The sequence below is a fragment of the Cygnus olor genome, chromosome 6, assembly GCF_009769625.2.
Source record: "Cygnus olor isolate bCygOlo1 chromosome 6, bCygOlo1.pri.v2, whole genome shotgun sequence".
Classification (NCBI taxonomy): Eukaryota; Metazoa; Chordata; class Aves; order Anseriformes; family Anatidae; genus Cygnus; species Cygnus olor.
This window is the reverse complement of record NC_049174.1, coordinates 10512366-10534526: the sequence shown is the minus strand read 5'-3', so window position 1 is coordinate 10534526 and position 22161 is coordinate 10512366. Positions and strand designations below refer to the sequence as shown.

At 52.8% G+C, this 22161-nt stretch overlaps 1 protein-coding gene across 4 annotated transcripts in view; it reads right to left on the bottom strand.

Moving 5' to 3' along the window:
- Positions 1-17754, bottom strand: part of SH3BP4 (SH3 domain binding protein 4) — a 42041-nt gene extending 24287 nt beyond the window's left edge. The window contains exon 1 of one of the 4 annotated variants that reach the window (XM_040560806.1): positions 17631-17754. The gene's annotated coding sequence lies outside the window, so the exon portion shown is untranslated. Of the gene's footprint in view, positions 1-6209; positions 6409-16841; positions 17320-17393 lie in introns of those variants that run through there. The other 3 variants (XM_040560810.1, XM_040560805.1, XM_040560809.1) reach the window with 3 other exon arrangements.
- Between the last annotated feature and the right edge of the window lie 4407 nt (positions 17755-22161).

Here is a 22161-nt window from a genome sequence, read left to right as displayed (position 1 = left end):
CCATGGAGCACATTCATCCTAGACAATAAATTCACTGAAAATGTTGCTTCTGTCACTGCTACTATACTTTATGTGACTCAAGATCATGGAGACGGGCACAGCAGAGACTCCTTCCAGAAACCCAGGCTGTTATGTGCACGGGGGACACCCCAAGACCTGGAAGAGCCGACGAGCATCTGCTCAGACAGCGCCAGCTGATGTGTCTGGGAAAGCATGCCGGAATTACACTCAGGAGCTGAGGCCAGGCTGAGCCAGATCTCCTGAGCCTGTCCGACTCTCCAAAGCAGAGAAAACCCACTAAATACATCCCCACACACTGCCAGGACAGTGCAGACCTCCCCCTGGTGCCACCACCACGGTAGCAGGGTCTTGCAGCCAGCACGCTGCAGTGTGAATCCCAGCTTCTTGCATGCTACTGACCTTGGGAAGACGGAGTCCTGGGGACAAAGCATCTCGCCCCCTGCCATCCTGGCCTCTTCTGTAAGGTACTTTGAGCCTTGCTGGTAAGGAAGAGCTGCCTGCTATTGTTTTTTCTCTAGAAGCCTGGCCCAAGCATCTCGGGCCACATACCCTGGTGATTCCCAAGTTTGTCACCTTTCTGTTATCTCCTCCTCCTACTTTACCACTTATGTTTGCAAAGCCAATGCTTTCATCTTTCCAAAAAAAACCCCCAACCAAAGATAAAACGCTCCTTAAGACAACACAAAACACAAGCTCTTTGTACCAGAAAGAACATGTTTGTGTGAACTCACGTACGCCCCGGAACAACTCCTGGGAGACGTGAGAGAAGAAAACATGTTATTTTAGCAAACGAGAAGGGACTTGCAGAAACACAGGGACCTTCAGTCCCTCCCACAGTGCCCTCATCTCCCATGGGTTTGCTTCAGGTCCCACCCCGGGAGGCTGCGTGCAACACGGCACAAACCCTGCCAAGCCCCAGCAAAGAGGCTGTGGATTGCCTCTGATGTTCAAGTCCAGAAATAAGAAACTGGAACATTCAGAAAGAAAAAAAAAATATATATATAGTTATCTGTGCCCACCCTGCTGACTGTGCTGGAGTCCCACTTTGTGTGCCGAGCAGCAGGGGCTCGATGCTGGCAGCTGGCAGCAGTGCTGGCCAGGGAGCACAGCCCGTGCCAAGTGCTATGGAAAAATCCAGCCTGCAAGGACGGGACGGCAGGGAAAATGCCAAGTGTCTCAGCTTGAGGTACACCCGCTCACACTGCTCCCCCAGCGAGGACGGGCAGCAGGGAGCCAGAGGAATGGCCGGACAATGCTGCACGCCCTTGTCTTCCTCGTCTCCTGAGGATGCTGGCATGCCAAGAGCCACAAGCTGCTCCCATTTAGGGCTCCTTACAAGTACGGTGCTCTTTGCCAGCCCCAGCACGCAGGCCGGGCACGGGTTGGATGGGAATTTGGCTCGTGCAAGCAATTCGACTCACAGCTCTCGGGGACACGGGGGGCACTGCAGGGGAAAAAAATGTGATTATTGCTGAGCACATGTTCCCGGTGTCTGCTGGCACCTACAGAGAGGGAACCCGTTACAGCCTCCTTAACGGGTGCGTTACCCTTTGCAAGTGAGGCAAGGAAGGACAGGAAAGCTTCCTTTTATAGCAATGACTTTGGAGCACGAGTCTCATTGAAAGTCAATGCTGGAGACGGAGATGCAAGCGGCTAAATACAGATTAGGTGTCTTTGGGGTAAGAGAGCTTTCCCTGCAGCGCCTGCTGTGGCTGCCAAGCGTGGGCCCCAGCCCTACAGCTCCCCACTGCCTTCGTTATCCATTCCCAATGCAACCAGCCACGGAGCCAGGAGAAACCACTGCTCCAGCAATGCTCACCTCTGCTGCAGAATTCAGCAAGGGGACCGAAACGCCACCAAAGCCAGGTCAGGATGGCTGGGAGTTGTCACAGCAAACCCACCGAGAGGGCTTGCGAAACGCATCACGCCACCGAGCGCTCCTGGCTTCCAGCCCCGACCCAGCAAACGTGAAGCACAAAGTCCAGCTCAGAGCGTGCTCGGCTGGGAGAGCGGCCCCCAGGCAGCCTTGGGATGTTTTTTCTGCCTAAATATCAGGCAGCACTTCCGTGCTGGGCGGGTGCCGCAGCCCTGGCACAGGCTGCCCAGAGCCTGTGGGGTCTCCTCCTTGGGGAGCTTCAGGAGGCGCCGAGACGTGGGGCTGGGCACCCTGCTCGGGGTGTCCCTGCTGGAGCGGGGCTGGGATGAGTGGGCAAATCAAATCTCTTCCAAGAGAAAAGCACTTCCTAATTCAGGTGGGAAAGCCCTCGGGTTTTTTGTACAGATGCAGATGGAGCCTCCTCCACCAGGGCAGGGGGGTTCTTCCAACCAAGTCCTCACGGGGAGCATCAAAAGCACGATAATCCCAAATCACATCCAGCGCAGAGCTCCCAGGGGTTAAGCAGAGAAGCCACAAACCCCAGTATAAAACCCCCAAAGGGAACGGGAGCCCAGGACGGTGCCTGTGAACGTGCAGTGCCGAGTGGCAAGGCAACGAAGCAGAGGCGGCTCCGGGAATCGCTGCTGCGAGGCACCAATTAGCAGCTTTAGCACGAGCCACCCTCCCGCCCAGGCTCCCGATGCCTATTTGCGCCCGGAGGATGTTTGCTGGGGCAGAGGAGGGCAAGGAGCCAGCGTTTCAGGAGCACACCGGGCGCTGCCTTCGTAAGCACCCGGGCTGCGGGAGTTCAACCAGGGCAACTTTCCCTGCCCTCTGCATCAGTTTCGTTAATTGCTTTCAGCTCAGCAGCACGGCAGTTTGGGGCACGGCAAAGCGTGTTCTTGCTTTGGAACGAAGAGACGGGTTTTGCTCAGTGCTGTTAGTGGCCAGTGGCTTTTGCAGGGGTCGGGAACAGCACCAGCTCTTCCTTCCAGCCCTCGCAAGCCCTTCTGAGTTCTTTGCAAGCCCCTCCGAGGTCTTTGCAAGTCCAGGAGCTCTGCCGATGGCTGCAGCTCCTGAGGTTTGCTCAGAGCCAAAAGCAAGGAACAATCGACCTTTCAGAAAAGTGGGAGCCAGTCCGGGCCTCAGAACAAGCCAACACAGGGAACCTATGACAAAGGAGGAGTGAAACCCAGATTTCCAGAGGCACAATCCAGCCACTGACTACAGGGAGACACTTTTAAGGAAGAGACAGCCTTGTCTGTCATCAGAAATCCCCTCTGTGGCTCACAATCTTTTATCTTATGCCTTGGAAGAGAAGGATGGTTGGCCCTGATGATCTCTGGGGCCTTTTTTTTTTCGTGTGATGCCACAGTGGAAGAGATGCTCCTCACGGTTCCCCACGCAATCTCAGGGCAATGTTCAGAAAGAGCAGGCTAAGGGTAGCCAGAAACGTGCCTTCTGGCGTAGGATATGCCAAGGCAAGCAAGTGCACCCACAAAGTCACATCATTGTGCTGCCGTGGCCACTGTATTAACCATGGCAGCAAGCTGGTAAACTAAAATGTGAAAGCTTGAAGCACTGTAAAAAGCTTTCTTTGAGAAACTGGGAGCAACTCACTCCCCCTGCTACTCCCAGGGCCACAGTCCCAGCAGTGTGTCCTTCCTCAGATCATTTGGATGCAGATTTGGTCTTCAAGCAAAGTAATCAAGTGGCCAAAAGCTAAGTAGCCGAGTCCCTGAAAACCCGTGCTTCCCTCAAGTGGAGATGATGACAGGGCTTTGAACAGCATCAACACTTCAGAGTCCCGTCTCCATCACCCTTCACTAATTTTGCTTTTGATGGAAAGGAGTAGCTCTCCTCAGTGGTGGTGACTTGCTGGTGCAACGCCCAGAGCCACGTGCTGGCTTTCCTTGTTTCCAGCTGCAATGTCGGGAAACCAGTCTCACGAGTGCGATCAGAGAAGGGCAGACACAGCAAAGCCGCTCGCGCTGCTGGCTGGGCAGGCTGGCACCTCACCTGGCGCAGCGACACAGGGAGAGGACAACCAAAAGCTCCGGAGATGAGCTAGCCCCTCACTTACACTCCAGCTTGCCCCAGACCGACACAGAGCCAACTCTGTACAGGTCTCTGCCCACGTACCCAGCCAGAACACGTCTCCCTGACGCCGACCATTTCCTCACACGTAAAACATCGCGGGCTGAAAATCCATCCTGCGGGATCCTCTGGACTTACCTGAGCTGCTGCACTTGAAAAGAAAGGGTTTTGCTCAAGACCAGAGGTACCACATCCTAGGATGGCCCCACAGCAGCCCCCACTTAGAGCACGTTGCAAGCAAGTAGCCAGATGCGGCCCCAAAGTCAGCTGGGCTTGCCATTGACCTATTTTGAAGAATTGTTTAGGAACTTCCTTTGGGGAAAAAAGTGGGGTTTCGTTCCCGGCTTACTGCCTGAGCATGCTCCACAGCCACCACCTAGCAGCCAGCTCCTCTCACTAATGAATAAAACCTCTTTGGATTATCATACAGGAGAACTCACTCAAGTGATGAGCTCGTGCAAAAGCTTAACCTTGATTTAATGTTCTTACACACCTTGTTGATTAGCCCAGGTACTGATCTGTTGGTGGATTACATGATGCTTTCAGCTATGCTGAAAATGCTGACAGGAGCCAAAATCTATCACAAGCCTGAATTAGGCAGAAACAAATGCAATCAGCACATCGCAATGAATTTCCTCAAAACAGCATTTTTAAGCACTCTGCCTCGGTAAACATTTCCAAGGCAGATTCCCCATGACACCTGGTTTTAAGCAGCTTAACCGTTTGCTGGAGCTGACAGTCTCTTGCATGAAAGCAAGGAAGAAAATGCTCTGCTAAACCAGAGTACAGGTTACTCGCTCCGTGGGATGCTCCGCGCTTGACTCAACCCTGGCCCATGATCCCGTGCTGAAAAGCTCATTCAGAGCAGTAAGATGCCTGGAAAGCAAACCCACAGCTCGTTCTGCCATTCCTCAGAAGGGCAGGCACGCAGCCCGAGGTGAAAGAAGTAGATGTGAGGGCAGGCAGCTGCTCAGACCCAGGGCAAGTGTTAGGATGTGCGGCAAAAAGCTGTAAGCAGTTGGTACTTCTGCTAACTTGGTCAGCATCGCTTGCCCTGTGCTTTCTCCTCTCAGAGGCTGCCGTAAATTCGCACCAGGAAGGCTCTCTTCTCACTGCTTCTTCCTCCTGAGGAGCAGAAGCTATTAAACACCCCTCTCGGCCCTGTTTGCATTCTTGGCCCTGTTCTTTCAATTTAACCTCATCTACAATTCCAGTGAGTCGCATACCTGTACAGGAAAGCACTGCTGGTTCAATCCTGAGCATGCTTTCAGCACCAGACTCATTACATGGGCACAAAAGACCACGTGGCTGACTTCAGGTGGATTTCAGCAGCCGAGTTCTTACCTTAATTTAGATTAGAGCTCATCCACACATGGCATTTTAACCAACAAAGCTTCCCAGGTGCAGACACAACCTCTGTCAGCCAACAGGTTTAAGATAAACCAAAACAACCCTCTGTTTATGCAACATAAGAGCAAATACCATGGCTTCTTGAAATCATTTAATTACAGTTATCCCTTAAATGAAAACCTTGTGAAACTGCACGGAGGCTTTAGGCAACCTGCAAATTAACCAGGGGGGAACACAACCCAGGGGTCGGGGATGCCAGATACAATCTGATCAGCGCCTCAAAGCACTTCCATAACATCAATAGTACCATGACGGAAAAAAAAAATAATAATAATACAACCCACACCCCTGTGCATCAGAGTTCGCTGTTTCAGTTGCATCAGGTAAAAGCTGTTTGATCTCATCATCGTAGGTCAGATAGCTGATAAGAAACCAATTTCATTATTTTCAGACCAGAGCATTTTTGGAAGGGTTTATCTGCAAAGAAAGGTACATGCTTTGAAGTGTTAAATTTTGTTTTAGCTGAAACGCACCAGGACCCTGCCTGGCTGCTCTCAAAGCACTCAAAATTAATGTGGTATGAAATGACACTGCAAGTATATCCCGTGCAACTTCTCGGTGTGCAATGTCAAAGCCGCACTGCTTCTCCGTGCTGGGATGTAGCCAGACCCTCCAGCAGCTCCCCCACTGGGGTGAGGCATTTCGGGGAGGAAGCCTTTCTTTAGCAGGATATTCAGGCACAGAAATAGCCACTTCCAAACATTTGGCAAAATGCTCAAAATCCCTCTCGCTCCTGGACGAAGCAGGGCTGAATCTTGGACATGATCTTTACAGTGTTAGTCAGCTGGCAAAATTAAAACAGCACCTGAAAGACATGGGAAGTCCACGAAGGATCTTCCCCACTTAAAGCAGAGCTGTTATGGTTCAGTGGGGGTGGTCTCTGCAACTTTCTGCGTCACACTTTTTCTTCAAGCTGTTGTCCTGCGGCATCCAAACACATTCCCATTTCTGCATTTTATCAAATTGACTAACCCCTGTCATCCCTTTGTCTTCATGGGAGCTTCCCTTCAAAAAAAAAGGCAAATCTAAGCCACCACGGAGAGCAGAGGAAGCATTTCTGAAGGACAAGTTATTCACTCTTCGCTTTCTCAGAAAAGACAGCCCCAGGCAAGGCTGGAAGATGTACCTGCCCTCACTCCTCATCTGCTGCTTGCCATCGGCGCGAGGAAAGCCGCCCAAGACGCAAGGCTGCAAGCAACCTGGGCAAGCTGCTTGCAGCTCCCCTGCTCGAGCCTGAAAGCGGAGTGCTAAATTTATCCCCGCTGAGATTTCTATGGTAACAGACTACACCGTCAAATTTCAGATTATTGCGGCTTGAATTAGGGGTGAAGTAGAGTTAACAGACTCAGACGTGGTACAGGGTTGTCTGAAGCCAACACAAAAGCATCCGTATTAGAGAAAAAACAGACAAAGCTGTTACTGACAGCCATCCAGTGGGATGCAGAAAACCCAATTCTTGTCCTTTGTCTCTGGAGGAACGCCTTATTTTAGAAACTAACAGCTAAAAGTGGGTAAAAAAATAATGAACATACTTATGGACAGATAACTTCCTTGTGTCAATTGAGCAATGGCCATTTGCAGTGAAGAACTTACTCTGTTTATTGATTTTTATGGAAAGCAACTTCAGTCCGAGCAGCGCAGTGCTAGCTCTGCTTCACAGCTGCTTTAATACCCATGGTTGTATTTGTATTTTAATTGTAACTCCCTATTTAAGGCTCCCTATCTACGGGATGGGATCTAGGAGCAGGCTGAATTCTGGCAACAGGCTCTTGGCTAGAGATGACAATGTGCAGGTGCAACAAACATGCCACAACACCATCCATGGCCATCTTTACCAACTGGCCTACTCAACTGGAGCTACGACAGGGTGCTAAGGCTAATGTGGCCATTAATTACTCCCTTTCCTGAGCTGCAAGGAGCTGTTTCAGCCCTCTGGTCACACCAAAGCCCCCTCTACAACAACAAAAAAATATGCATCAGAGCACCCAGACACGGACAGGCAGAATTAGATATGCTCTTGATGGGAAAACTGAGCCTCCATATCAAACCAATGCAGAGGGACTTAATCTCTTTTTTCTTTTTTTTTTTTTCTAATTAAAACTTACTTGAAGTAACGCATAAAAGACTTGAAAACAAAGGCACGGCTGAGGCTCTAGGACAGTTTTATATTTAGAAGAATGACACAAGTACTCGATCAACAGAAAAGAAACGGAAAATTCTTCTTACACTGACCAGAAGGGAAAAAGAAAAACAAAAGGAAGGCAACTTCCACCACCATTTACAATCTTGCCAGTTCTGCATTTACACGGAATTCAGCTGGGTTTTCCGTGTGCAATCCCAGTAAACTACATTTACAGCTCACAGAGCCCTGATGACGAACATCAACTGAAACACTGCGTGCATTCACAAGAGAGCAAGCATTTTTTAAATTCAGTGTTTACTACTGCCAGGTCTGTTTTCAAAACGACAACTAACAATGTTTTAGTAATTCAGCATAAAACAAATATACCGAGGTGTTCAAAAAAGCCATTTCTAAGTCTTATAGACCAGAGTTTTACTACAGAAGAAATATAATGCTTTATTCATTTAAGAGGTATTAGTTCAGAAGTCAAAGACTTGCTTAGCTAGATATCTGATCATCAGCTAGACCTCATCCCAAATTTCTCCAACATTACTTGCATTTTTGTGGTGAAAAAGGCATAAAAAGTGACTTTTTTCATGATGCTGAAAGGCAAAAGGGAGGAAGAAGTGCTTGCAGTACCATATAGGAATTGTAACAGTTAGGCATATACCTCTGGGTCTAAGTGATTCCCACATAACCCATTCACGGACGGAAAAAAAGACTGGGGACCCCAGCCCTTCCCAAATGACTCACTTCACCCTGCACAAACACCTCCACCTTCCCTACAAGCTACCCAAGGCACCAGAGGAAGAAGCAGCCCTGAAAGTGCTTCTGCAATGCCTGGTGTTCATGCTACACCTCGAACGCACCACAACTTCTACGCAGTCCAGCAAGAAAGAGCGGTTTTCCCATCCTGACAAGCAAATGATTACTTGGACTTAACCAGAAGTGAGATCCAAGGTGAGTGCTGCAAAAACATCAGGGTGGGACAAAAAAAAAAACACTTCACAGCTCATGGAAGCTAGAAGTTGGTGACATACCCGCTATTTCTGCACCAAGCCAGACATCTGGGGCAGGGATACACTGAGCTGTTCTGCTCCATTTTCACATTTTGCCACTGCAAGACGCTGTGGAGGACTTCAAGAATGCCACCACCCAGCCCTTTGCAGTGCCTGGGCCTGGGGATGAGCAGGGACCTCTCTTGATCCCAACAGAGCATGCAAAGAAAAAACACACAGGTGACTTCCTATAACTCTGCCATGCTCAGGACTGTCCTGCATTGGAAGAAATGCACATTACCTGACAGATTTTCAGATGGATCCATCCAATTCATACAGACAACAGACCAGGTCACCAAGTCCAACCAGCACCTAACACTACCAGGTCCACTACATCCACACCTCTCTTAAACACCTCCAGGGATGGGGACTCTGCCATCTCCCTGGACAGCCTGTCCCAATATTGACCACCCTGTCTGTGAAGAAATTCTTCCTGACATCCAACTTAAACCTCTCCTGGTGCAACTTGAGGTGTTCTCATATCCCCTGAGAAAAGAGACACCTCCTTGCTACAGCCTCCTTTTCTCCAGACTCAACAGCGCCAACAACTCCTGTTTTCCTACATGCTGTCCCCAAGCATCAGCCAGGACAGGACCAGGTACTGGTGGGTGCTGCTCCAACCCAGAGCAGCCAGGTTGCTCTCAAAGCCACTAATCTCGCTGAAACCAGACGGTTTGTGTCCAACATGGGACAGAACCCTGTCCCACAGCAGGACGACTGTGTGCGTGCAGCCCTCCCTTTCCCCTCCTGGCAGAGCAGCGTGGCCCAGGCCCAGGCCCAGCTTTATCTGAGGTGTGACTAAGAATAGCTCTGGCCAGCGTGGAGCCCCTAGAAGAGAATGGCCTGGGTCTCTGCCAGAGAGCACGTTTCCTCTGCTGCCGAGCCTACGGCCAGCCAGATACAAGGCAAACACGGAGCAGAGGCTGCCTCAACACAGGCTGGGCCAGGTTTACTCAAATCCCATCACCCCATCCCTATGGTCTGCAGGACACCATCTTCTTTAACCATCTGGGCAGAGCACACCCTCAGTAAATTTGTGAATGACCCAGAACTGGGGGAAGTGGCAGATTGACCAGAGGGCCATGCAGCCATCCAGAGGGACTTGGATGCACCATCCAGCGGTGCCCAGTGCCAGGCCGAGAGGCCCTGGGCACAGCCTGGAGCCCAGGAGGCTCCCTCTGAGCACCAGGCAGCACTTCTGTGCTGGGCGGGTGCCGCAGCCCTGGCACAGGCTGCCCAGAGCCTGTGGGGTCTCCTCCTTGGGGAGCTTCAGGAGGCGCCGGGACGTGGGGCTGGGCACCCTGCTCGGGGTGTCCCCGCTGGAGCAGGTTTGGGATGTGTGGACCTGGGGGTCTCTGCAGTTACACACTGCAGCACTTGTGTTTCGAGCAAACACCCCAGTGGAGCAGGGCGGCCGAGCAGCCACCACCAGCCAGCCACACCAGTATTTCTTCCCCTACGTCTCAGGCTCTGTCTCAGGCTCTCCCACAGCAGAGCGAGCAAAAACAAAGGAACAGGAGGAATCAAAACCCCAGCCCCTCCTCGACACGCACACCCAGGAGCCGTAAGCAGGATTTGCACCTGGCAGCAGAAACCCATCTCTGGCTACATGCAGGGAATTACCTCCTGCCCTGCTTTCGCAAGCTAAATTGCCTAAAGCAGCATTAAGCCAGGAACCACCTGCCCTTTTCAAAAGCAAAACACCTCCCCTACCCCCTCCGAGCGAACAGACCATCTGATGTAGCCCTGGCATCGCTGCTTTCCATTCACAATTCACTAAAAATTAGGCCAAACTGCAACGATTTTTATTCCTTTTATCTTGCCTGCCTGTAGGGCGAACAGGACACCGTGACATTTTTTCCCCTGAATATGTTTCTGAAGTGACTTTGGAGCCCATTTTTTGTGGCATGGGCTCCGCAACTGCAGAGGCCGGGGTTTGACCCTGGGATCACAGTGCCCCTGGGCAATGCCAGTGCTCTGTGCCTCAGTTTCCCCCTCAGGACAGCAAGCCCAGAGCTATCAGCCAGATCTCAAACCCTTCAGGACACACAGCTCTGGCAGGCAAGGGCCACCTCCACAGCCCATTTAAGCTGCAGAAGGCATCACTGTCTCACTGCGTTGGGGCTTCCCACCATGGCCAGGCAGCAGGAAAGGTGGCAGCAGTAGCAGGATGGCAAGCAGCTTTCCCCAGGGATGCTTGTAACACGAGATTAACTCCTCTCCCCATCACATTTAAAACAGAGGTCAACACACAAAGGGGACAGAAAGATCACCCCCGCTGCAGGGAAAACACACAGAGGGGGTTAAATGCTTGCCCTCCTCCCCAAATCCATGTTGCAGGAGCCTGCATTCCTCTACTCCAACAGCGTGCTGGGCTAAAGCTTTTTGCTTACTGTTTCCATGCCTGGCCATGTCCTGCATCCTGGACTTGGTTCACATTTTAACAGTTCCTATTAATAGGCAGAGCAGGGGAGGCACCAGCTGCTCCAGCCAGCCGCCCTGCTGTGCTCAGCAAGCTTGACCCCCCCAAATTCATTTCTCCCCCAGCTCTTTGGTGAGCAAGGTGCTAACATCAGGTGAAAAGAAAAAAAAAAAAAAAAGCCAAAAAAAAAAAAGCCTTGCTCACCCACCAGCTGCAGCAGAGGTCAACACTGTCGGTGACCTCCAAACCCCTCGAGTTCAAGGGATCTCAGTTGCAGGTTTGCAAGAGGAGCTCTTTCGACCAGGTAGTTTGGGGCACCGGTGAGGACACTCTCACTCACCACCGCAAGGCTGTGGCATTGCATCGGCTGCAATGACAACACTGTCCACATCCCACCAGAAGCCCTCTGGGTCTCTGCTAATGTCTACACGCTCCCTTGAAAACATTTCCTCTTTGCGGCAGGTACCACAGCGCTGGGAAAGCAGCGGCACCAGAAACCCATCGCCCATCCCACCAGCACCATGTCGGAGCCCACAGCACAACCCCGAAGGGCTTGAAGGAGTCCGTCCCCCTCCCCAGGGTAGAGCTGTGACCTCGTTTCGTGGGATTTAATGAAGCACTGCAGGAGTCCAGATGGACTGTCTGGCTAATTGAGTTAATTAAAGCGTTTTCTGCAGTGATTAACTTTCAGGAACAGGGCTCTGCGTTACGCATTTTGGAAAGGCTCCTTATGAGCAGCTCGGGCACTCTCCAGGGAGCACAGGCCACACCTCAGCTGCAGCATGAAGCAGGAGAACAATTACTTGGAAACTCTTACTGATCGCACTGAGCTGTTTCTCAGCTGTGTTTTCGGACTCCGAGCAGCTTATCAAATAAAAAAAAAAAATTAAAAAATCCATTTGTTTTTCACTACCAGGCTGGCTGAACAGGATGCAGAGAAGGAAAGACTGTGTATGCAGCAGCCATGTGAACACATAGGCTGCACGAGGTCTGCCCGGCGGGCCTTTTTTTCTGGGATGGAGACTTCTCTAGAAGACACGCAGGAAGGCTGTAGCAGATGTGGGAAGAGATCTGTCGCCCATGACCTGATCCTAGGGCATCTTTCCCCCATTCCAGCCTACAGCAGACGCGATAAGCCCCGGGAACTGTGCAACGCTGCCCGTAACTCTCAGGACGATAAGCTGGTCAAGGCCAGAGCCGGCAGAACACAAACAGGCCATCCTGCACAGAGACGTTTTGCTGACGGAGGTAATCACCATCTCCCAGGGACAGTAAATACTTTGTCTGCCCGCAGCCCCTGCCTGGAGATAACCAAGCAACGCTCACAATGGCCAGAAGAAAGGCTTGCTTTGTGGCCGCTGTGTTTTTCTCCTGGATGAGGAGACCAGCTGCCGCAAAGCTCTGAGAAGGAGCCACGTCCCGGAAAGCCGGTATCAAAAAATCCTTCTCCAAAGAAAGCCCCGGGAAAGCCAGGGGAGGTTTAGATTAGATGTAAGGAAGAAATTTTTCGCTCTGAGGGCAGTGAGGCCCTGTCCCAGGCTACCCTGAGGAGCTGTGGGTGCCCCATCCCTGGCAGTGCCCAAGGCCAGGCTGGTTGGGGCCTGCTCTGCTTGAGGGGACCCTGCCCACGGCAGAGGTGGCACTGGGTGGGCTTTGAGGTCCCTGTCAACCCAAACCTTCCTGTGATTCTGTGGAAAGGAAAGCAAAAAAAGAGAGCAGCCTAAGGTACATAGCATCAGAAAAGCGTTGCATCTGTCTTCAGAAAAGCAAACTCACACATGGAGCGCCCTGGGCATTCCCTGCAGCTGTGTTTTCCAACGCAGGATTTTCCACCCTCCCCAGGGGATGTCGGTGGAAGGGACCCCAGCAGACCCAAGCCCCAGCCACCGAGGATACAGCTGCAAGGAGGCTGCTGAGACCGATGCAGCCTGCTCAGCGCAGGATACAGCCACGCAGCCAGCACTAAACCTCTTCCCAGTGGGAACGTCAGGAAAATCGCCCTGTGGCAGCGCTCTGGGAGCCAGGCTCTGTGGCTGAAGGGGCAGACAGCCACACAGAAGTGTATTTAAACCCGGTGGGATTAAAGTGAAGAGCTCAGGGATGCACCTACAGATCTTTGGTTTTTTTCTCCATAATTTCAAACCTGATGAACGGCAAAGAACAGGCTGTTCGCAGACCAGGTGTGTTATGAACTATTCCCTGAGCTTTCCTGCGGACTTCAATAGCTACACCTGTACCACAGGCACGGCCACACACACACAAAAATGCCGACCACAGTTCTCACGAGGGCAGAAAACAGCACGGAGAGTTTTGGGGTCGGAGATGCAGCGCCTGCTGTTCACGGGGAGAGAACAGTAATTCCCAGGGCTCAGTGTCCAGATGGGAAACACTGCTTGTCCAGGCTGCAAGCAACCCCACCCTGGTACAGCTAATCTGATTGCAGGTTTTCAATGCTGTGGTCAGGATGCAATGGGCTGGGGAGGGAGGCTGGCGAGAGGGAAAGAAAGAGAGGAAATGCCACAGATGTGAGGACGCTTTTTCTGGCCAGGCAAAGCCTTGTTTTGTTTTCCTCCCTTAAGTTAGCTGCCATTTTCTGGAAGCTGGATCGGTTACAAAAAAAAGAAAGTTTCTCTTTGTTTAATTACAGCTCTCGTAGCCCTGTGCCCAAGAGACCCAGCTCACAGACCCAACGTCCCCACTGCCTGCTATGGGCACAGACACGAACAAAGAAAACGGCACGGCCTCCGGGAATACCGCGGAGTTAAACTTTAATGTCTCCCACAAACACATGACTCGAGCTCGGCACTGACAAAGACTATTTTTACTCCCAAATGCAACTCGGCAGACGTTGCTGCTCCCGACTGCCAGTGCTCAGTGACAGCAGAGGCTTCTCCAGGACTCCACGCCACTGCTTTCTGCTGCAATTCTGCAATCCCCAATTCTGCAATCCCCAATTTGCACAGAGGTCTCAAACAGAAGATCCAAACTAAACTAACCCTGGTTAAGTCCTTCAGAACCATCACGAGTGGCCGCAGCGGCGAGGAGGCACGCAGGACCTGAAAGACTTTGGTCTCAGTTCCCTGCAGGACCTTCGCTTTGGTGTCCAAATTTCTGCTCGTTTCACTCTGTCCCCCCATCCTGTACACAGGCTAAGTGGTTTTTGTCCTAAAACCTCACACGCCGCCTCTCGCCATGCAATGCACGGTGCATATAACACCCATGCGAACAAACCCCGTGCGCTTCCACGCCTGCACCAAGGCACCTGGCACAGCTAAAGGGCTCAGAGGGGTGCCCCCGTCCCAAAGCCACCCCCTTGCCAGCACTTTACTGGTGCAAAGTTACAGGGATGGTTGCACACTGTGACACCTCCATCATACGGGATGGTCATGCCAGGCAAAGAGCCACACAAAGCTAGCAGCAAGCTGGTCAACGCCTGAAGCCCACGCAGAGCTCGCTGGCAAAATCACAGCAGCCGTAACTACTCCGCCTGACTTCTCCTGCCTTCCTTTCTCACTGACCGTGCCACAGGACATGTCACTGTTCAACTCCACAAAGCTTTTCTGTTCCTACGGAAACAGCCAACGGCGTTCAAATAAGGCCACCCGCACAATGTACCATTCGAGCCGCGTTTCTCCCCTTGTTCTTTCACAGGGCTTCCAAACACACGTGTTCCCGTCCCACTAATTTTCACCCGAGTGCCTGGCTGATGAAGGAACAGGAGAGATGAAAACAATGACTCAGCCACCTTCCACATTTGTATTTTAATGTACACAGCTTTGAGGCTACAAAGTTATGTTCCCATCCATCATTCCTGTCTGCTCACGGAGATGAAGCGCGTCGCCCGACCTCAGCCCCGAGAGCAGCAGCAGATAGCACCCTACATGCGTGGTCTCTGCTGCGGGGTGCAGAGCAATGCCTCCGCCAGGGGCCAGGTAGAGCTGAGCACCTTCAGGCAGGACTGCACTGAAATATTCAGCCCTAGGACTCCCCTAGGGCTTGCCAAGGAGGAGCCGCATGCTGACAGCAGGATGGCAGAAACCTCGCTTCCACAAACAGTGGGACTGCAGCCGGCAAGGGCTGGGAATGCTGCTCGCAGCTCACCGCCTGATGTCTCCCCCCAGCAGCTGATGCTCTCCTTATTAAAGCCCCTGGGGCAGGGCAGAGAGAACCTGGCTCCAAGAGGAGCACCTGCAGGTGCTGCGGGGCACCCCATGGCCGCTGTCCCCGTACCCCAGGTGGACCCGTGCCTGCCAGGTCCTGCGCAACTTTCAACCAACCCACCCAAAACGTGAAACTTCCTTAGCACAGAGGAAACACAAATCCAAGGACTGGAGACTTGGAAGTCTTACAGCAAGCTCTTTGACCCGTTAAAAACCAAACCCTGTCCTGGGAACATTTCCAACACGCGCAGCGGAGCTTGGCAGCAGCGCCTGAAAACCGCGGGGACAGTGGGGTGCTCCCAGCCCCGGTGAGTCCCGCGCCAGACCAAGCCAAGAAGCAAACCCAAACCACTCACAGGCACACAAACAGGAAACAAAAAACAACAGAAAAAATAAGGGGTAGTGCTCCTTCATTTTCCTGTTACCATGAGCCATGGGGTATGCCCCTCTCCATACTCTCACGCTTCCCTTTCCCAGTCCAAGGGAGCAGAAACACACTGCCATCACTTGACTCCCAGCGCTGGGGCTTGCAGTGTTTGGTATTTCTCATCAAGCCCAAACCACATAAAAAGCCAGCAACTCTTTTGAAAGAGCAGGCAGGCAATCCATCGGCTCCTTGCCTCCACTACGAGCAGGCAGGGTTTGGCTGCAAAAAAAATCACAGTTTGAGAGTCCTCTAAGGGAGACAAAGTAGTTAGAGATGTATTTGATCTGTGCAATGTGTACGTGATGTCCAAGGGCCACTGGGAGAAATTACGGACCCCAGACCGCTATGAGGACAAATGCCACAGGTGTCCTTCACATCCTTGGGAATTAGCCCTCAATCAGCCCGGCTCTGTGGATGGTTGTGGTGCTACCAGGACATCAAGTGGACATTAAACGAAGGCCAGATCCTCCCAACCGAGCTGCTGGGAGCAAGGCTTTGCCTCGTTCAGAAAGCCAGGCTCCTTGCTGGGAGGGAAGGAGCTCGTCAGGACGTGTATGTGCCTGCTGAGGGACCTGCTGGGCTCACCCAAAGAAAGTCACAGGCCTTTCTGAAAGTCACAGTCACAAGTGCCTTTTACTCTTTGGTTTTTCTTTTTAAAGCAGCATTTCTAGCCACAAAGCGAGCTCAGGCTGCAATTCACGCTTCTGAATTTCACAAACCCCGCTCCCAGGCAAATAACTTTTAAAAGCTGTGTGTCCTCTGCCAGAGCAGCAAACCTCCGGCCCGCTCGGCATCCCTCCTGCGCCACCTGCAAAGCTCAGGCATTTTCGGAACGGCGTTGGGAAAGCTGAGGAAGCACGGTTGGGAGACCTGGAGGCCGAGTTACCTGCATTTATTTCAGCTCCCCTCAAGGGCAGCTGCCTTAAGAAATCCGCCCACCAAAGCAGAACGCAACACAACTTTCAGTCCTCTTCAAAAATAAGAAGAATAAGCGGGATGCAAATTTCCCTTTCTATCCTGACCTCTACAGCTGCTCGCTTCCTCGCGCAGACAGGCTTTTTGGATGAAAAGCTTCTCGCTGTATTTAAATGTTTTTCTCATCAAAAAAAAAAAAAAAAAAAAAAAAAAGCAGTTTCTAAACCACCTCCTTAGCATAGATACAAGCTCTTCAGAGCAACCCCACCAGGCTAAAATAAATATTTTGTTTCACAAATGGTTTTCTTCTCATTAAAACGAAAACATAATTACCGTGCCAAGCACAGAGGCGAGGAATGGCTGTGCTCACCCCACGAGGCATCGCGCTGGTGCTCAGCTCACTGCTCGGGCCCCTTCCCCAGCCCGCTCACGGTTAATTCGGGGAGCTGACGGCCGTGCCACAACTTAACCCACGCTGCATGGGGCTGTGCTACACTTGCACGTGCACACCTGCACGGTGCTGCATGCGCATGCTGTGCACGTTTACACTGGGCACACACACCGTGCACAAACACAGGTTGTGCATGCGTGTGTTTCCGCAGCGCACGCTTACACCGCACACACATGCACGTTGTACACAGTTGCACGGCACTACACATTACACACTACACACTCGCACTGCATTGCACACGCACAATGCACGCTGCGTATGGACATTGCACCCTCATGCACACCGAGGGTTGCACACGCACTCTGAGGGTTGCACACACAGCATGCACGCTTGCATGGCATTGCACGCACTCACACAGCATTGCACGCACTCGCACGGTGTTGCACCCTCACGGTGTTGCACCCTCACGGTGTTGCACCCTCGCACAGCATTACCCGCACGGTGTTGCACCCCCTTGCACGGCGTTGCACACTCCCTCACGGCGCTGCCCGCTCTCGCACGCCGTCGCACACCCCCGCCGTTGCACACCCGCCGCCGTTGCACGCCCAGACCCGCAGCACCCCCCACGCCACCCGCCCGGCGCCGCCGCAAACTTTTCCCCGGCGGAGCGGAGCCCCCGGCGGGGCGGGAGGGGGGGCCGCGCTGCCGCCCTGCGAGCCCCCGGCGCTCACCTGCGGGCGGGCGGCGGCGGATCCCCGCCGATCCCCGCCGATCCCCGCCGATCCCCGCCGATCCCGGACCCCCGATCCCCGCTCCCGGCTCGCACCTCCCCGCCGGCACCGGACCGCGCGCGCCGCCCGCCCCGCCCCCGGCGATGACGTCAGGGGGCGGGGCCGCCGGACCGAGCACCGACCGGCCCCCGGGGGGGGGGGAGAAGGGGGGGTCGTGCAAGGGGAGTGGAGCCCCTCGTGCAAGGGGGTCCTCGTGCACAACGGGTGTGTGCAAGGGGTGTGGGAGCTCCTCGTGCACGGGCTCCTCGTGCAAAATGGGCGTGTGCAATGGGTGTGGGAGTCCCGCGTGCAAGGGGTCCTCGTGCAAAACGGGCGTGTGCAACGGGTGTGGGAGCCCCTCGTGCAAAACAGGTGTGTGCAAGGGGCGTGGAAGCCCCCCGTGAAAGGGGGACCTCGTGTGAGACGGGTGTGTGCAAGGGGTCCTTGTGCACAATGGGCGTGTGCAAGAGGTGTGGGAGCTCCTTGTGCAAGTAATCATCAAAAGGGGTGTGTGCAAGGGCCATGGGAGTAATGTGTGCAAGGGGTCCTCGTGCAAAATGGGCATATGAAATGGATGTAGGATCCCCTCGAGCGAAACAGGTGTGTGCAATGAGTGTGGGATCCCCCCGTAAAAGGGGGTCCTTGTGCAAAACGGGTGTGTGCAAGGGGTGTGGGAGTCCTATGTGCAAGGGGTCCTCGTGCACAACGGGTGTGCAAGGGGCGTGGAAGACCCTCGGGAAAGGGTCCTCGTGCAAAACAGGCATGTACAAGGAGTGTGGGAGCCCCTCGTGCAAGGGGCAGACCTTGCACGAAGCAAGCCAGCACGGGGGCTGTGTGAGTGAGCCCTCGTGCAAAGGGATGCCACCCAGCAGCGGTACAAACAGCCACTCAGCACAGCACACTGACGTTCAGGCCATTTTCCACGCAGACTGGGCTTTTCGGTTCTGATCTAGTTTTTTTTGTGTGTGTTTCCAACATTTTAGTTAAGCAAGCGAAGCAGCGAAGCCCAGCCCGTCACCCAGCCCCGTGCTCCCTGCGGCACCCTGGCTTCCTCAAGCCATTAAGAAAATCCGTGGCAGGTTTGCACTTTGCAACCCCTCACTTCTATCTTACCCCTGCTGCGGGAAGCTGGCCCTCACCTGGAGTCGCAGCCTCCAAGGATGTCAATTACTGCACCGGGGGAAAATAAAGGGAGGAAAATGCTAGATGGAAATCAAACCTTTATTCTTAATAAAGCAATGAGTTGTGCAATTCAATGTTTTTCTCCTAAGTGGAGCATTTCCACTGAGGGTTTCTGGAGTTAACTACAGTTCAGGAAGGTGGATGCTAAGCCTGAAATGGCTCCAGCCCCCAGGCAGCAAGCCAAAGGCAAAACTGCATGAAAAAATACTGGACTAACGAAATATTCGCTACCAGACCCATCAAACACAAGACCTTACACAGCTAAAGGAACAAGGGTGCTGCTTTAGGGAAAAATGGCATCATCGGCAGCAAATGCAACAGGCCGGGGATGGAAACAGTGCACAGCAAGTGCTGGTGGCCACAGAAACCCTCGCAGGCGGCTGGGCCGTCCCATGTCGAAATTCGCCTGGGAAAAGCAGGAGAGCACAAAGCTGCAGGACATCCAGGAGGAGGCACAGGCAGCCACTGCGAGCCGAGCCGCTGCTCCTCCTACCTCCCCCTTGTTTTTTCCTGGGGAGAATGGGGACCCTGCTCGCTGCAATGATTAAATTTCCTCTTCCTGGGGCTGGCTCCTCCTGCGCCCAGGCTTCCAGCGCTGCAGCAGGACGCGGTGTTTCGCCATTTCGCCGGCTACTGAGCGCAGACGAAACGAGCAGTGTAACCACTTCAAAGTTACCTTGGGAGCTAATTTCTCTGACACTGTTTTGGTAGGTTTGGGTTTATCAAAGGAAAGCTCCCTGGAGCTGGAAAGCCCGGTTCTCTAATTGCAATGGGGCATTTTGATCTGGCTTTCTAGTGGAAACATTTCGGGTGGCTCCAAAGTCCTCCTGTCCCCCTGACTGCCATTCCCTCTGCTTCTGCACCTGCCACGCGAAAACTCTCATTAACAGCATTACTGGAGCTGCTGGCTTATTAAGTAATCTCTTTGGCATCTTCCAGCAGTTGCACAGGATGAGGCCATGGTGCTTTTTTAGATGAACTCAAGATCATCAGGTTCTGCACAGCCACAGCCTGGCACACGCCACAGGTGGCAGCCATTGTGGCATCATCTGGGGAGCTGCTCCGAAAAGTCGCTGTTCAGCCTCTCCTTTATCGATGTCCTAGCTGCTTGGTATCTTTCTAAACTGACCCTGTAGCAAACCAGTGCTGTGTTCTCTTGAGTAAAATAACTTTATTTGCATTTATGTCCCAGTGATATCGAAGCATGGTATCCTCTTAGTCAGACTTGGTATCTCTCTGGTACTTTAAAGTCCAAAATGGCTTGTCTTGTTGAATGTTTTCCTTATTGGGAATACTGAAGTATTGAATCTCACTATCAAAACAACCTCCTGTCCCAACCAGCTGACATTTCACATAATTTATTGCCCTGCTTTTAAATGAGTTAGTCTTTGTCATGGGGAAATCACACTGTCCTCTGCAGTCCCCAACAAAGTCTAAATGTACTCGTTCTGTCTCTCTTCCAAGCCCCAGTTCATTCTCACTCATTTTAGTAATTTACTGAATAGCTAAATTATTCTGCCATCCTGAGAAATGACTGTGGGGATCTCTGGATCATCTCAGGCCAGAGATAAAAGATGCCTTGAGCGGCTTTGGGGGCAAAAATGTCTTTTCAGATGAGCTGTTTTTTGGGATGGAGGAGGCTTACATGCATCACTCAGCAGCCTCGTGATCTTTCTCTGGTAAACCCAAATTTCCTGGTGGCAAAATGTCAAACAGAAATGGACTTAAAACTGTCTGCTTAATTGAAAACACGCAATTCATGTATGTCGACTTCTGCCCATCCTGGGATCGGGAAGCTGCTTCCCCTCTCTGAGGAGGCACATTGGGCACGTTCCTGGTGGGAAGGCCTGGCTGAGATGGGGCTGGAGAGACGAGACTAGCCCCAGAAACCCTTGCTTCCACAAGCACATCTGTAAAACACCACCAGTGCATCTCGTCCCTGCCTCTGTACCTCTCCTGGAAGGTGTTTCATGAGGTGCAGGCAAAGCTCAGTCCCTCAGGGGCTGTGGGGCTCGGTACTCATTTGTAGGCCGGGTGCTGTAGGCAGTAGGGACCTAAGTCAGTGGGGATGGAGGCAGAGGCTCCCACCAGCATCCTTCACAGAACCAGGGAATGGTTTGGGCTGGAAGGGACCTCAAAGCCCACCTAGTGCCACCCCTCAACCAGAGCAGGCCCCATCTAGCCCGGTCTTGGGCACTGACAGGGATGGGGCACCCACAGCTCCTCGGAGCAGCCTGGGACAGGGCCTCACCGCCCTCTGAGTGAATAATTTCTTCCATAAAACTAATCTAAACCTCCCCTCTTTTGGTTTAAAGCCATTACCCATGTCCTATCACCACACTCCCTGACAAAAGAGTCCCTCCCCAGCTTTCCTGCAGCCCCTTCAGGCACTAGCAGGCCGCTACAAGGTGTCCCCGGAGCCTTCTCCTCCCCAGGCTGACCCCCCCAGCTCCCTCAGCCTGGCTCTGTAGGAGAGGTGCTCCAGCCTCTGGCCATCCTCATGGCCTCCTCTGGCCCCGCTCCTGCTGGTGCCAGAGCTGTCAAATGCTTTTGTCAAGAGCAGGCCCCAGAGCTGTCAAATGCTTTGCACAAGTCCGGGTAGATGCCATCAGCTGCTCTTCCCTCATCCACCAACACCGTGTCCCCGAGCAGGGCCGGTGTGGGCTGCAGCAAGGCTCTCACCCCATCCCTGTGGCAGCCTTGGTGCTCCCTGCCTGGCAGCGGGGCCATCCCACCTTTGGAAATGTGCCACTCTCACTTCCCCTGTCAGGAAGTGATACTGATGAGCAATTAGACCTGAGCAGGATGCCCTAATGAGCTCAGGCTTTTGTATTGCACTGCAGATGATCTTGGAGGAATTCCATGTTAAAGTTCACGTAAGACTTTCTCTGTCCATTCGCCTGTGGTGTTTCTCAAGTGTGGAGGCAAAACTGCCTGATGAACTGAACTGTCATTGTCCCCTTTTGGCTAAGCAGCACTCTGGTCTGGGATGACATCCCCATGACTCAGATACGAGAGTGTGTCTGGCTCTTTGAGGAAGAGAGCTTTCTTTGCTTAGTTGCTGCCTTTGAAATTGCAGATAGGAGCTGAACCTCTGCTTGCTGTGCAGCAAAACCCTGAAACGTGCTCCCCTGCAAACACACCCCCACGGCTAATGGCTCCGAAGAGCCAAGGAGCAGAACTCTCTCACCAGTACTGTGGCCAAAAACACAGAAGGGAGCTCTTGCAGGCAAAGTGGTGGCTTGTTGGCCCAGCACCGCCAGCACAGAGCTCTTGAAACCTTGCAGAGAGCAGAACATGCCGAGTGCTC